This window comes from Bos indicus, chromosome X, assembly GCF_029378745.1.
Source record: "Bos indicus isolate NIAB-ARS_2022 breed Sahiwal x Tharparkar chromosome X, NIAB-ARS_B.indTharparkar_mat_pri_1.0, whole genome shotgun sequence".
In the NCBI taxonomy this organism is placed as follows: domain Eukaryota; kingdom Metazoa; phylum Chordata; class Mammalia; order Artiodactyla; family Bovidae; genus Bos; species Bos indicus.
This window is the reverse complement of record NC_091789.1, coordinates 40,254,394-40,269,298: the sequence shown is the minus strand read 5'-3', so window position 1 is coordinate 40,269,298 and position 14,905 is coordinate 40,254,394. Positions and strand designations below refer to the sequence as shown.

The following is a 14,905-nucleotide window of genomic DNA, read 5'->3' as shown; positions in this document are numbered from 1 at the left end:
ACACACTGAAGCAGGAACACAATAACTTCTCTAACAGTGACATTCACAAGTCTGAGGAATGCTGTAAAGTAGGGTAAAGCCCCCGTTATAAAAGTCTCACCTGTGCCAGAATGTAATCTATTCTCATGTTTCACATAATCATCTGCATTGCTATCATCAGTCCCCATGCTCTGCTGATCCCAGGCGGTTCCAGGGATGTGGAAGGGGAAGAAAACCCTTCTTTGAATACAAGAAGTTTCTCATATCTCTCACACCAGAGTCCCCTGTCCTTAATCATTATGAGCAGCTGCATCCAGTGCTGCTCCTTCTTACGCTCTGCCCACCTGCAACTAGCAGGCCTCTGAAAGAGGGGCCATGGTCTATATGACATGCCATCTTTCTTGATCAGAGGGGCTCCTGCCCTGGGGTGACCCTGTAACCTCTAAAAGCCTCTCTGTAAAAGAACAATCAAACTGGCTGGCCAATCAGCCAAGAAATCCATTTAGTTCAGTATGTATTCTCCCAAATCTTGGGAGCATTTTCCATATCAGTCATTTCCACTATGGTTATAGACACAGTGTGCCACCCCCAGATAGCCATATTGACTTGAAATGAAGAGGAGATGGAGGTGAGGGTAACCACCAAAAAAAAAATTTTTTTAAGCAAGAAAAATGTTACTTAAGAAGGCTTCACACAGCTTAGTAATTAACATCAGAAGATTGGTCCAGCTAAACCCAGCGATGATGCCCCTTTATGCCATTGGTGTGGAGGTCATCTGTAACCATGGCAATATAAGGATCCATTCTGTACCACGAATGGCCCCTGAAAAACAGAGAATTATCTATTTCTTATAAGTAGTACTCAAATCACAGGATTTGAGAAGATGAGGTAATAAACTGCCTTGTCACTTAGCCTCCAGAAGCATGTATTTGATGAATGTTTTCTCTCAGATGGGAATGGTAATGAACTTCAAGGTCTTTTTTGTTTTGTTTTGTTTTTTAAACTTTACAATATTGTATTGGTTCTGCCATATATCAAAATGAATCCACCACATGTATACATGTGTTCCCCATCCTGAACCCTCCTCCCTCCTCCCTCCCCATACCATCCCTCTGGGTCGTCCCAGTGCACCAGCCCCAAGCATCCTGTATCCTGCATCGAAGCTGGACTGGCGACTCATTTCATATATGATATTATGCCATTCTCCCAAATCATCCCACCCTCTCCCTCTCCCACAGAGTCCAAAAGACTGTTCTATACATCAGTGTCTCTTTTGCTGTCTCGTACACCGGGTTATTGTTACCATCTTTCTAAATTCCATATATATGTGTTAGTATACTGTATTGGTGTTTTTCTTTCTGGCTTACTTCACTCTGTATAATAGGCTCCAGTTTCATCCACCTCATTAGAACTGATTCAAATGTATTCTTTTTAATGGCTGAGTAATACTCCATTGTGTATATGTGCCATAGCTTTCTTATCCATTCATCTGCTGATGGGCACCTAGGTTTCTTCCATGTCCTGGCTATTATAAACAGTGCTGCGATGAACATTGGGGCACACGTGTCTCTTTCAATTCTGGTTTCCTCAGTGAGTATGCCCAGCAGTGGGATTGCTGGATCATAAGGCAGTTCTATTTCCAGTTTTTTAAGGAATCTCCACACTGTTCTCCATAGTGGCTGTACTAGTTTGCATTCCCCCCAACAGTGTAAGAGTGTTCCCTTTTCTCCACATCCTCTCCATCATTTATTACTTGTAGACTTTTGGATCGCAGCCATTCTGACTGGCATGAAATGGTACCTCATAGTGGTTTTGATTTGCATTTCACTGATAATGAGTGATGTTGAGCATCTTTTCATGCGTTTGTAAGCCATCTGTATGTCTTCTTTGGAGAAATGTCTATTTAGTTCTTTGCCCATTTTTTGATTGGGTCATTTATTTTTCTGAAATTGAGCTGTAGGAGTTGCTTGTATATTTTTGAGATTAGTTGTTTGTCAGTTGCTTCATTTGCTATTATTTTCTCCCATTCTGAAGGCTGTCTTTTCACCTTGCTTATAGTTTCTTTTGTTGTGCAGAAGCTTTTGAAACGAGTTTCAAGAAAAGATCTGAGAATAGTTCTTGCTTCTATTAAGCTTCATATCAGTGGTTTTCATATTAGCATCATCACCAGAAAAACCACCATCATGGCCACCACCATCACCATCACTTCCAGTAGGCTAACATGCCTCTCAAAATGACTGCTGCTATCCTGATGAAACTACTCTCTGTGTATAAGAGGACAGTATAAAAAAGAAAGACACCCCATTACAAAGATCTTGCCGTTAAGTGCCCAGTATTTCCCATTTCTCTGTCACGCACATAAATCAGGGGCAAGCATGAGCTTGATATAGATAATTTAGTTTGAAGACCTTGTAGTACATTACCATTGCCATCAGAGAGAAAACATTCATTGAATACGTACCTCAGGAGGATAAATGACAAGGCAGGCCTAGAGATCAACACCTGGAATAGCACAGAGGAGCCAGGTCACATCTGACCTACTGAGTAGTGTCCCCTTATCTCCCTCAAGAGTTCCAGCTCTTGAGACTGCTGCCAATTGGCAAAACACCCTTTTGGAATACTCTGCCTTGTGATTGCTTCCGAAAATGCCAATAATCAGCAGCAGGACCCATGAAACAATTCACTGAGGTCTTCCCCACAGCCCCCTCCAATGAAGGGACTCAGGATGACTGTGATGTGATGGACAGCCAGCACACACGTGTGTGGAAATGAGAGGAGGGGTCACCATTATTGTTAAGTTTCACAACTGTTCTGACTAGCAAATGAGCCAGGCTTGATCACCATCATGTCTCTTGGTCAAGGATCACAGGTTAGGAGAAAGCTTTCTCTCAATATTATAAGCTTCAGTTCATCACTGAATGAGGAATTCACAATGACACCCATCATCAAAGGATTTAAAGTAATTTAACCTATTACAGGTATAAACCAAAAGAGTATGAATGTCAGTGTGCTGGGAAAAGGCTACATACTTTAGTTTCCCATCAAAAAAGATATGTGCAATTTGAACTTGGGTGGGTGAAATTCAGGTTCTGTTATGCCAGCTTCTGACTGAAACTTGCACCGCTAACAAAGCAGAGGAACCAGAGTTATTTATTGAGACTAAAGGTTAGAAGTCTCTTTGAGAACATTTCAAACAGTGCATATTTCTATTGAACATTTTCTCCTCCCCTTTCAAATGAGCAAATGACTTCACCTGAATGTTGACAAATTAATCACCACACAGAGAAGAAGTAACTTTATATAGAAAGAGAAAGAGTAGAGACCTTTCTGGCACTGCCCAGGTAACAGTCACCTTCTGGCCTCCACAAAGTTCACACTCGGGAAAGTCCTCACAGGTGCAGATGAGAAGCTACGTCAGCCTCCACGTGAGGTGTCCTAGTTGAGCAGAGCAGAATATCACTCCCAGAAAGGAAAAACCTGGAGTCCTGGGCTGCCTCTTGCTTCACAGCAGGACTAAAGACATGTGGTTTCCAATGATGTGCTTGAGTAACTCCTGAGTTAACTTGCTGGCCCTGAGAAAGGAAAGTGAAGTGAAGTTGCTCAGCTCCTGTCCAACTCTTTGCGACCCCATGGACTGTAGCCTACCAGGCTCCTCCATTCATGGGATTCTCCAGGCAACAGTACTGGAGTGGGTTGCCATTTCCTTCCCCAAAGAAGGAAGGGAAAACAACCACATAAATGAAATGATCCCAAAGTCTAAAGAGCTGGGACAGGAAGAGGAAAAAGTGGTAAGAAAAGGAGTTGAACCAGATACCATAACTTTCTGGGGTACTACATTCCTTGAGCACCACCTGTGCCCTAAGTCCTTAACAAAGGTTATCATATCACACTTGATTCTCACAACATCCATGGCAGCATGCTAGAAATCCCATTGAGCAAAGGAGGAGAGTGAAGCTCAAAGATGGTAATAAGAGAGAGCTGAGAGACTTTCAGATACTGGAGGCTATTTTTGGGTGAAACACTAGATACGGTCTCAGCAATGTCTGCAAGCAAACACACGGCCACGTATTACTGGAAAGGTGAAAATTTGAAGGAGTATTGACTCTTGTCTTGACAATTACTTCCACCATATTCCTAGGATCCTTATCGCGTGTGGAAGTGGTCTGGCAAAACGCCATTCCCTACCACCCACTTGGTCCACAGGTCCCATTTTACCCTTTTCCATAGACAGAAATGTTTTCAATTACCTTCAGATCCATGCTGTCATACCAGGAAAAAAAGGCATCCAAGCAGTGCAAATTCCACATTCATGAGGTCTGTTTTCAACAGGCCAATCCAGTCCATCTCACTGCTGCCAGCTACTGCAAGAGTTTCCAATGAGAATAAAAAGACAGATTGGCCTTCTGATGCTAAACTGTCAAAATCAGGTTATTTTGAAAACTGACATTCTAAAAATCAATGTTTCTGCAGCAGAGGCACCCACAATGAACAGAGGAACATGATTAAGATCTGGCAAAAGATACCACAGTCTTGTTGTAGGAACTGATTCCATTAACAGTTTCTACCACAAAATTAGCAAGCAGTGTCCAGTGAGAGACCTTGACATTGTTCTCTTAGAGACCCAGGAAAGACATTTGGATACCATCTTCAATTATGCTACAGGTGACAGGGAAGGGGTCCAACCCTCTGCTCAGCACATGTGGTCACACATAACGTAAGTTTGCTCTTACTTGTCTAGTTGCTTTCAGATCCACTCTTCACTTGACAGTCCCCTAGGCTGACCAGTACTGGAATTTTCCATCACAGGTCCTGAAGCAGATCTGCAAGAAGATTGCCTGCACATAGACAGACTTGCACAACTGTAGGAAATTTAAGTAACTTGGAAACACATGTAAGTGGTGTCTGGGGCAAGCATCTGTTTCCCTTATGTAGAGAAGTTTCTGAAAACTTTGAGCCCAGATACTCAATCATGCTACCAGTAACATAAGACAGAGACTGATGTTCAGACATATGGTTGCCCCTTCAAAATGAACCAATAGATCACCCTGCATTAACCAAACATCACACAGAAATTTTGAAACATTACAGTGAAAGGCAATGACACTTATTTGGAGAAGGACAGTCTCAGAGAACACCTGTTTTTTTTGAGAGCTTGGGCTAGTGGACAGCTTGAAGCCAGTTGCTGGTGTTAAACAAGAGTGAAAAAAAAAAAAAAACAATCGGAACAATTTTTTCCTTATTCATGCAAAGAAGACAATGAAAAACTTTTACAGAAGTCTTATGAAAGAGGATGCACATTTAACTGAGTTAAATGATACCAAATGCATACGTTTTCTGCAAAATAAAACCCCAAACTCTTGTTAATGGTGGACATAGTCAGATGAAATGCATTCAGTGCCATAAACACATCAAAGACAAAGTCACATGATTAAGTTATGCATTTAAAAATCAAGACTATCCCCCAATGTTTACCCTTAATAAAGTTTGTCAAGAGGGAACAATACCAGAATATTAAGGAAATAACTCTTTCAAACAAGAAATTGTAATACAAAATAAAGCATAATCATAGGTGAACTTCACTTTTTGCAAATTGAAGTTTGTAGAAAACCATTTAAAGAAAATTCTGGGGAGTGCCAGGATCAAACTTAATTGAATACAGTGGGATGAACATGTAAACTTCAATGCTAACAGCATCCAGTCTTGGCTGACAAGAGCAGCTAATGCACATCCACAATGACTGTGCAAACTCAAGTACCCAGCCAGTCCATTCAATTCAGAATACGCCCACTGAAAATACTTTTATTGTAAGAGTAGTTATGAAACACGACCAAGATCACAAGCAAATTCAAACGATTGCAATGCCCTATAAAGGCCCACACCATTATACTGTAAACGAAACAAAAAGGAAAACACTTGGTGCTTGATTCTCTTCTGGGTTTTAAAGAAAGCAACAAGCCAAGTGACTTCTGTTTTCTTATTTGTAACCAGCAAACATCACCAAATATTTTAAGGACCATTTTTGCTTGAATACAATGATCTTAAACTCAGATAAAATGCAAAACAGCCTTCCAAGGTGACTGAATACCAGGTCTGGGGCCAGTGAACAAGCCCCAAACCAATCAAGCCATCTGTGTGCTCATTTTCATGTGAAAATTCTCGGGATTTGTGTTCTGTTTTAAGGCAACACATGAAGAAGACCATTCTGAAAGTTAACCAACAAATGATATTAAACTTAAACCCATGTTGTTAAATAAAACACAAAATACCAAGACAGCCAAGGGCCGTCAGCTGTCATAACACTGCACATGCTCCCTCAGAGCCTTACTTTCTCCTTTCGTGTGGAAAATAATACACTCAGTGGTTAAGAAACATCACAAAAATGTCCAAGATCAGCATTTGAACCAATCCCAGGCAATGCTATGTCTTTCAATGTGTATGTCTCTGTGTGTTGCTGTTTGTGTGTGTCTCTCAGTGTGTGGGTTTACAGTGTGTGTGTCTCTCTCGAGTGTTAGTATCTCTCAGCGTGTGTGTCTCTCTCAGTGTTTTTGTCTCTTTCTCAGTGTGTGTGACTCTGTGTGTCTGTCTGTGTGTATGTCTCTGTGTGTTTGTGTCTCTCAATGTGTGTGTCTCTCTGAGTGTTTGTGTGTCTGTCTCTCAGTGTGTGTATCTCTTTGTATAACTGTGTGTTTCCCTCAATGTGTGTCTCTCTCAGTGTGTGTGTGTCTCTCTGTGCATGTGTGTGTCTCTCAGTGTGTGTCCCTGGGTGTCTCTGTGTGTGTCTCTGTAACTCAGTCAGTGTGTCTCTCTCACCATGTGTGTGCTTTTGTCTCTCAGTGTGTGTACGTTTATCACTCTCAGGGTGTGTGTTTCTCTCTCTCTCTCAGTGTGTGTGTGTCTGTCTATCAGTATGTGGGTGTCTCTGTGTATGTGTGTGTGTCTGTGTGTGTGTATGTGTCACTCTCAGTATTTTTGTCTCTGTGTGTCTATGTGTGTGTCTCTCAGTATGTGTGTGTCTCTCAGTGTGTGTGTCTCTATGTGTCCCTGTGTGTGTTTCTCAATGTTTGTGTCTCTCTCTCAGTGTTTAAGTCTCTTTCAGTGTGTATGTGTCTCTGTCTCAGTGTGTGTGCCTCTCTCTCAGTGTGTGTGTCTCTCTAATGGTGAGTGTGTCTGGTTCTCAGTGTGTGTGTGTGTGTGTCAGTGTGCATGTGTGTCTCTCTCTGTATGTCTATGTCTCTCAGAGTGAGTGTCTCTCCGTTGTATGTCTCTATGTGTGTCTCTCAGAGTTTGTGACTCTCTCTCAGTGTTTAAGTCTCTCTATCTGTGTGTGTCTCTCAGAATGTGTTTCTCTCTCTCATTGTGGATGTTTACACACACACACACCCTGAGAGAGAGACACACACACTGAGAGACACACACACAGAGACACAGACTGAGAGAGAGAGACACTCACACTGAAAGACATGCAGAGAGACACACACACTGACTCAGTGACACCACAAATACTGAGAGACACACATACAAGGACACACACACACACTGCGAGCAAGACACACACACACTGAGAGAGGAAGAAACATCCACACTGAGAGAGATAAAAACATATTGAGAAACACACTCACACTGTGAGAGAGTGAATACAAAAAACACTGAGAGACACACACACACACACCACTGAGAGGAAGAGACACACACACTGAATGAAAGACACACACAGACACTAAAAAAGAGATACACAACACCGAGACAGACACACAATGAGACAGAAACACACACATTGAGAGAGACACACACTGAGAGACACATTCACACTGAGAGAGACACACACAGTGAGAGACATAAAGATACAGAGAGAGAGACACAAACACTGAGAGACACACACACACAGAGACACAGACTGTGAGAGTGAGACACTCACAAGGAGACATGCGCAGAGACACACACACTGAGACAGTGATACCCCACATACTGAGGTACATACACATACAGGGAAACACACATACTGAGAGAGAAAGAAACATCCACACTGAGAGAGAAAAAAACACACTGAGAAACACACACACACTGTGTGAGAGTAAACACACAAACACTGAGAGAGACACACACACACACCACTGAAAGGAAGATACACACACACTGAATGAAAGACACACAGACACAAAGAAAGAGACACACAACACTGAGACAGACACACACACTGAGAGACACATTCACACTGAGAGAGACACACACAGTGAGACATACACATACAGAGAAAGACACACACACACAGACACACAGAGACACACACGCTGAGAGACATACACATACACACTGACAGACACACACATACTGAGAGACACACACACACACTGAGAGAGAGACATATACAAACCCACTGACATACACAAACTGAAAGAGAAACACACATTGCCACCCACTGAGAGACATACATACACACAGACATAAAAACACACACAGAAACACACACAAAGAGACACTCACTAACTGAGTGAGAGACACACACACACAGAGACACTCACACACACTGAGAGAGACACACACATACTAACACACACACAGAGACCGAGAAACACAAAGAGAAAGAGAGAGACACACACACTATCAGACACAGACACACACTGAGAGAGGGACACACATCCTGAGAGAGACACACACCCAGAGAGACATGCACACTGAGACACACACACAGACACACTGATAAACATACACATACAGAGAGACACACACACACACACACATTGAGAGAGACACACACACACTAGGAGTGATACACACATAGAGACACACACAGTCACTGAAAGACAGACACATTCTGAGAGAGACACACAGAGACAGAGAGACATACACATATGGAGAGAGAGAGACACACACACTGAGAGAGAGACACACACACAAACACTGAGAGACATACACATGGAGACAGAGACAGCCACACACAATGACTGACACACACATACAGAGACACACACACACTGAGAGAGAAAGAAACATCTACACTGAGAAAAACACACTGAGATACATACTCACACTGAGAGAGACACACATACTGTGAAAGAGTGAACACAGAAACACTGAGAGAGACACACACACACCACTGAGAGGAAGAGACACACATGCACTGAATGAGAGACACACATAGACACTAAGAAAGAGACACACAACACTTAGACAGACACACAATGAGACAGACACACACATTGACAGAGAGACACACACACTGAGACTGACACACACACACTGATAGAGACAGAAACATCCACACTGAGATAGAGGAAGACACACTGATAGACACACTCACACTGACAGAGAAACACACAAGAGACACACAAACAGAGAAACACGGAGAGAAACATACTGAGAGTGACACATATACACACACTGAGTGCAAAACACACATACAGAGTAAGTCACACACAAAACCACACACATACACAAGACACACACACATACTGAGAGAGTCACACACACTGAGAGAGAGGCATATAGAAACCCACTGACACACACACACTGAGAGAGAAACACACATAGCCACACACACTGAGAGACACACATACACACAGACATAAAAACACACACAAAGAGACACTCACTAACTTAGTGAGACACACACACAGACACACACACTGAGAGAGAAACACACATACTAACACACATGCACTGAGAGACACACATACTCTGTGAAACACACAGAGAAAGAGAGACACACACAAACTAACAGACACAGACACACACTGAGAGAGGGACACACAGTGAGAGAGACACACCCACTGAGAGAGAGAGACACACACACTGAGAGACATGCACACTGAGAAACATACACAGACACACTGTAAACATACACATACAGAGAGAAACACACACACACATTGAGAGAGAGACACATACACTAGGAGTGATATACACATAGAGACACACACAGTCACTGAAAGAGAGACACAATCTGAGAGACACAGACACACAGAGACACCCACACTGAGATAGAGAGAGACACACACACTGAGAGAGACACTCACACAGTGAGAGACACATGCACTGAGAGATATACACACACAGATGCACACACTAAGGGAGAGACACAGACACAGAGACAGACACACACTGAGAGAGAGACAAAGCCAAAATTACAGATACACATAAACACACTGAGAGACACACACATACTGAGAGAGAGACGAACATACTGAGAGAGAGGCATATACAAACCTACTGACAGACACAAACAAACAGAGATACACACAATGAGAGAGAAACTTACGCAGCCACATACACTGAGAGACACACATATACACAGAGATAAATACACAGAGATCAACACAAAGAGACACCCACTCACTGAGCGAGTGACACACACCCACAGATATACACACACAGATACTCACACCCACTGAGTGAGACACACACAAACTGACACACACTCACTGAGAGAGACACACACAGAGACACTCACATACACTGAGAGAGACACACACACCAAGACACACACAGAGAATGAGAGACACACACACTAACACACACACACACACTGAGGGACACACATACTGGGAGAGGGACACACACACTGAGAGAGACACACATACTGAGATAGAGACACACACACTGAGAGGCACAGAGACACTGAGAGACATACAAATATGGAGAGAGAGACACACACACACAAACTGAGAGAGAAACACACACACACCCTGAGATATAGACACACACATACACTGAGAGACAAACACACAGAGAGAGAAACACTGACACACACTGAGAGACAAACACATATAGAGACACACAAACACTGTGTGAGAGTAGACACACACACCGTATAAGATTGAACACACTGCATCTGAGACACACACACACACTGATAAAGAGAGACATCCACAGAGAGAGAAACACACAGTGAGAGACACACACACACTGAGAGGGATACACACTGAGAGAGAGATAGAAACACTGAGAGACACACACAGAGACACACAAACTGAGAGACAAACACATACACACTGACAGACACACACACACACAGAGAAACCCACACTAAGTAAGAGGCATATACAACCCGACAGACAGACACATATAAACCCAGACACACACACACACACACAGAAACACACATAGCCACACACAGTGACAGACACACATATACACAAAAATAAACACACAGAGAAAAACACAAAGAGATACTCGCTGAATGAGAGACACACACCCACAGACACACACACACACACACACACCACACACACTGAGAGAGACACACAAACTTACACAAATGCAAGAGAGACACAAACACACTGAGACACACACAGAGAATGAGACACACACACACTAATAGACACACACACACTGAGAGAGGGACACACACACTGAAAGAGACACACATACTGAGAGATAGACACACACACTGAGAGACACACACAGAGACACTGACAGACATACACATATGGAGAGAGACACACATGCCTACTGAGAGAGAAACACAAAATTGCAGAGAGACACACACTAAGGGAAAGACACACACACATTGAGAGAGAGTCACACACAAACTGAGAGAGAGAGAAACATCCACACTGAGAAACACACACACTGAGAGACACACAAACAGAGACATACAGAGACATACACACTGAGAGAGAGACACACATGGATACTGAGAGAAACACACATACAGAGTGAGTCACACATACAGAGAGACACAGTCATACACACTGACAGACACACATATACTGAGAGAGATACACACACACTGAGAGAGAGGCATATACAAACCCACTGACAGACACACCCACACACACAGAGACACACACACTGAGAGAGAAACACACAGACAGACAGAGACACACACACTGAGAGAGAGACACACACACCCTGAGAGAAAGACACAAACACACTGAGACACACACACAGAGACATACACAGAGAGAGAGACAGACACAGAGAGAGACACAAACACAGAAACACAATCACACACACACTGAGAGAGAAACACACAGACAGACAGAGACACACACACTGAGAGAGAGACACACACACCCTGAGAGAAAGACACAAACACACTGAGACACACACACAGAGACATACACAGAGAGAGAGACAGACACAGAGAGAGACACAAACACAGAAACACAATCACACACACACACACTGACAGACACACACACACTGAGAGATACACATAAACTGAGAGAGACACACACACTGAGAGAGAACCACACACACATAGATACAAGCACACTGAGACACACACACACTAATAGACATACACATACAGAGAGAGGACACACACACTGAGACACACACACTACGAGTGACATACACATTGAGAGTCACATACAAACCCTGAAAGTGAGACACATACTGAGAGACCCAAACACACTCAGACACACAGAGACACACACACTACAAGAGAGACACAAACACTGAGACACACACACACGCACACACACTAAGCAAGAGAGAGAGAGAGACATCCACAATGAGAGAGAGAGTAACACAGAGTGAGAGACACACACGCTTAGAGAGACACAAACACTGAGAGCCACACACAGGGACACATAGACACATGCACACTGAGACACACACACAAACTGAGAGACATACATATACAGAGAGAAACACACACACACTGAGAGAGAGAGACATGCACAATGAGAGAAACACACAGTGAGAGACATACACACTGAAAGTTATACACAAACACTGACAGACATACACACAGACACATAGAGACACACACACTGAGAGACATACACATACAGAGACAGACACACACTGAGAGAGAGACACCCACACACTGAGAGACAGACTCACACACACTGAGAGACACACAAACACACACTGAGAGACATACACAAACAGAGACACACACACACACACTGAGAGAGCAACACACACACACTGAGAGCATAACACACACTGAGAAAGACACAGAGACTGAGATAAGACTCACACAGAATGTGAGAGACACATAGAGACATACACAAAATGAAAGAGACACACACACACACTGAGTGAAACAAACAAACACACAGAGAGACACACACATACAGAGAGACACACACACGAGAGAGAAACACTCTGAGAGAAATGCACACAATCACACACACACACACACACTGTGACAGACACACACACATACTGAGAGACAGACACTCACTGAGAGGCTCACACACAGAGAGTCACACACATACACAGTGAGAGAGACACACACATATTGACAGAGACAAACACACACTGAGAGAGACACAGGCACACTGAGACACACATACACACACATAGAAGAACAGACAGTGAAAGACACACACACACCATCTCTCTTATGTTTTGTTCTTTTTGTGTGTTTGTATTTGTCTTGTGTGTAAGTGTGCTGGCTATGGGAAACTCAAATTTGTTTCCTGAATGCAGCCCCTTAGGTGCATTCTCCAGAATGTGACCATTTTGTGTAATAATCCTTCTGAGTTAACTTGTAAATGAGCACCACTTATCTGACTCAAAACTAACAGCGCTTACAAATGAAATACTTCCTAATATTTAGAAAATTGACCAAAAAGAATGTTAAACCTCTTGAACTGGGAAATACTCAGTACTGAGTTGATATATCTGGTATTGAAGCTAGCTTGAGTTTGTTGGTTTTCTAAATGTAACACAACTGTTGTACCTAGATTTTTTAGAGATCAAATAAGACCTTATATCTGTTGCAAATGTGTCAGCAAGAAAATATCAATAACTTGATATGATGAAATATTAAGCCTACCTAAAATAGCTTTCTCCAGATTTTGATAACTTGAAAGTAATCCATGGTAAATGGCAAGAATTCATTGACAATCTGGGTCACACTTCAAAAAGGATAAAATATTGGAACATTGGTTCCTGGACAAATCTAAGTTTACCAACCTCTCCCTTCTTAGAAGAGGAAAACTAAAGCATAAGTTTCCAATCAGAAAATACTGGTATAACAAAAAGTTCACAATTATCTGCCTCTTCAGTTCAGTTCAGTTCAGTTCAGTCGCTCAGTTGTGTCTGACTCTTTGCAACCCCATGAATCGCAGCACACCAGGCCTCCCTGTCCATCATCAACTCCCAGAGTTCACTCAGACTCACGTCCATCGAGTCAGTGATGCCATCCAGCCATCTCATCCTCTGTTGTCCCCTTCTCTTCCTGCCCCCAATCCCTTTCAGCATCAGAGTCTTTTCCAATGAGTCAGCTCTTTGCATGAGGTGGCCAAAGTACTGGAGTTTCAGCTTTAGCATCATTCCTTCCAAAGAAATCCCAGGGCTGATCTCCTTCAGAATGGACTGGTTGGATCTCCTTGCAGTCCAAGGGACTCTCAAGAGTCTTCTCCAACACCACAGTTCAAAAGCAGCAATTCTTTGGCGCTCAGCCTTCTTCACAGTCCAACTCTCACATCCATACATGACCACTGGAAAAACCATAGCCTTGACTAGACGGACCTTTGTTGGCAAAGCAATATCTCTTCTTTTGAATATGCTATCTAGGTTGGTCATAACTTTCCTTCCAAGGAGTAAGTTTCTTTTAATTTCATGGCTGCAGTCACCATCTGTAGTGATTTTGGAGCCCAGAAAAATAAAGTCTGACACTGTTTCCACTGTTTCTCCATATATTTCCCATGAAGTGATGGAACCAGATGCCATGATCTTCATTTTCTGAATGCTGAGCTTTAAGCCAACTTTTTCACTCTCCTCTTTCACTTTCATCAAGAGGCTTTTTAGTTCCTCTTCACTTTCTGCTATAAGGGTGGTGTTATCTGCATATCTGTTCTTGCCTGGAGTATCTCATGGACGGGGGAGCCTGGTGGGCTGCCATCTATGGGGTCACAGAGTGGGACACGACTGAAGTGACTTAGCAGTAGCATTAGCAGTATCTGCATATCTGAGGTTATTTATATTTCTCCCAGCAATCTTGACTCCAGCTTGTGCTTCTTCC

At 42.9% G+C, this 14,905-nt stretch overlaps 1 long non-coding RNA gene across 1 annotated transcript in view; it reads right to left on the bottom strand.

The window, feature by feature from the left end:
* Positions 1-1,951: 1,951 nt before the first annotated feature.
* LOC139181168 (uncharacterized) overlaps positions 1,952-14,905 on the bottom strand; it is a 13,559-nt gene continuing 605 nt past the window's right edge. The window contains exons 2-4 of the long non-coding RNA XR_011565250.1: positions 4,710-4,799; positions 4,227-4,340; positions 1,952-3,551 (exon numbers count right to left, since the gene is read on the bottom strand). This is a non-coding gene — a long non-coding RNA (uncharacterized lncRNA). The remainder of the gene's footprint in view (positions 3,552-4,226; positions 4,341-4,709; positions 4,800-14,905) is intronic.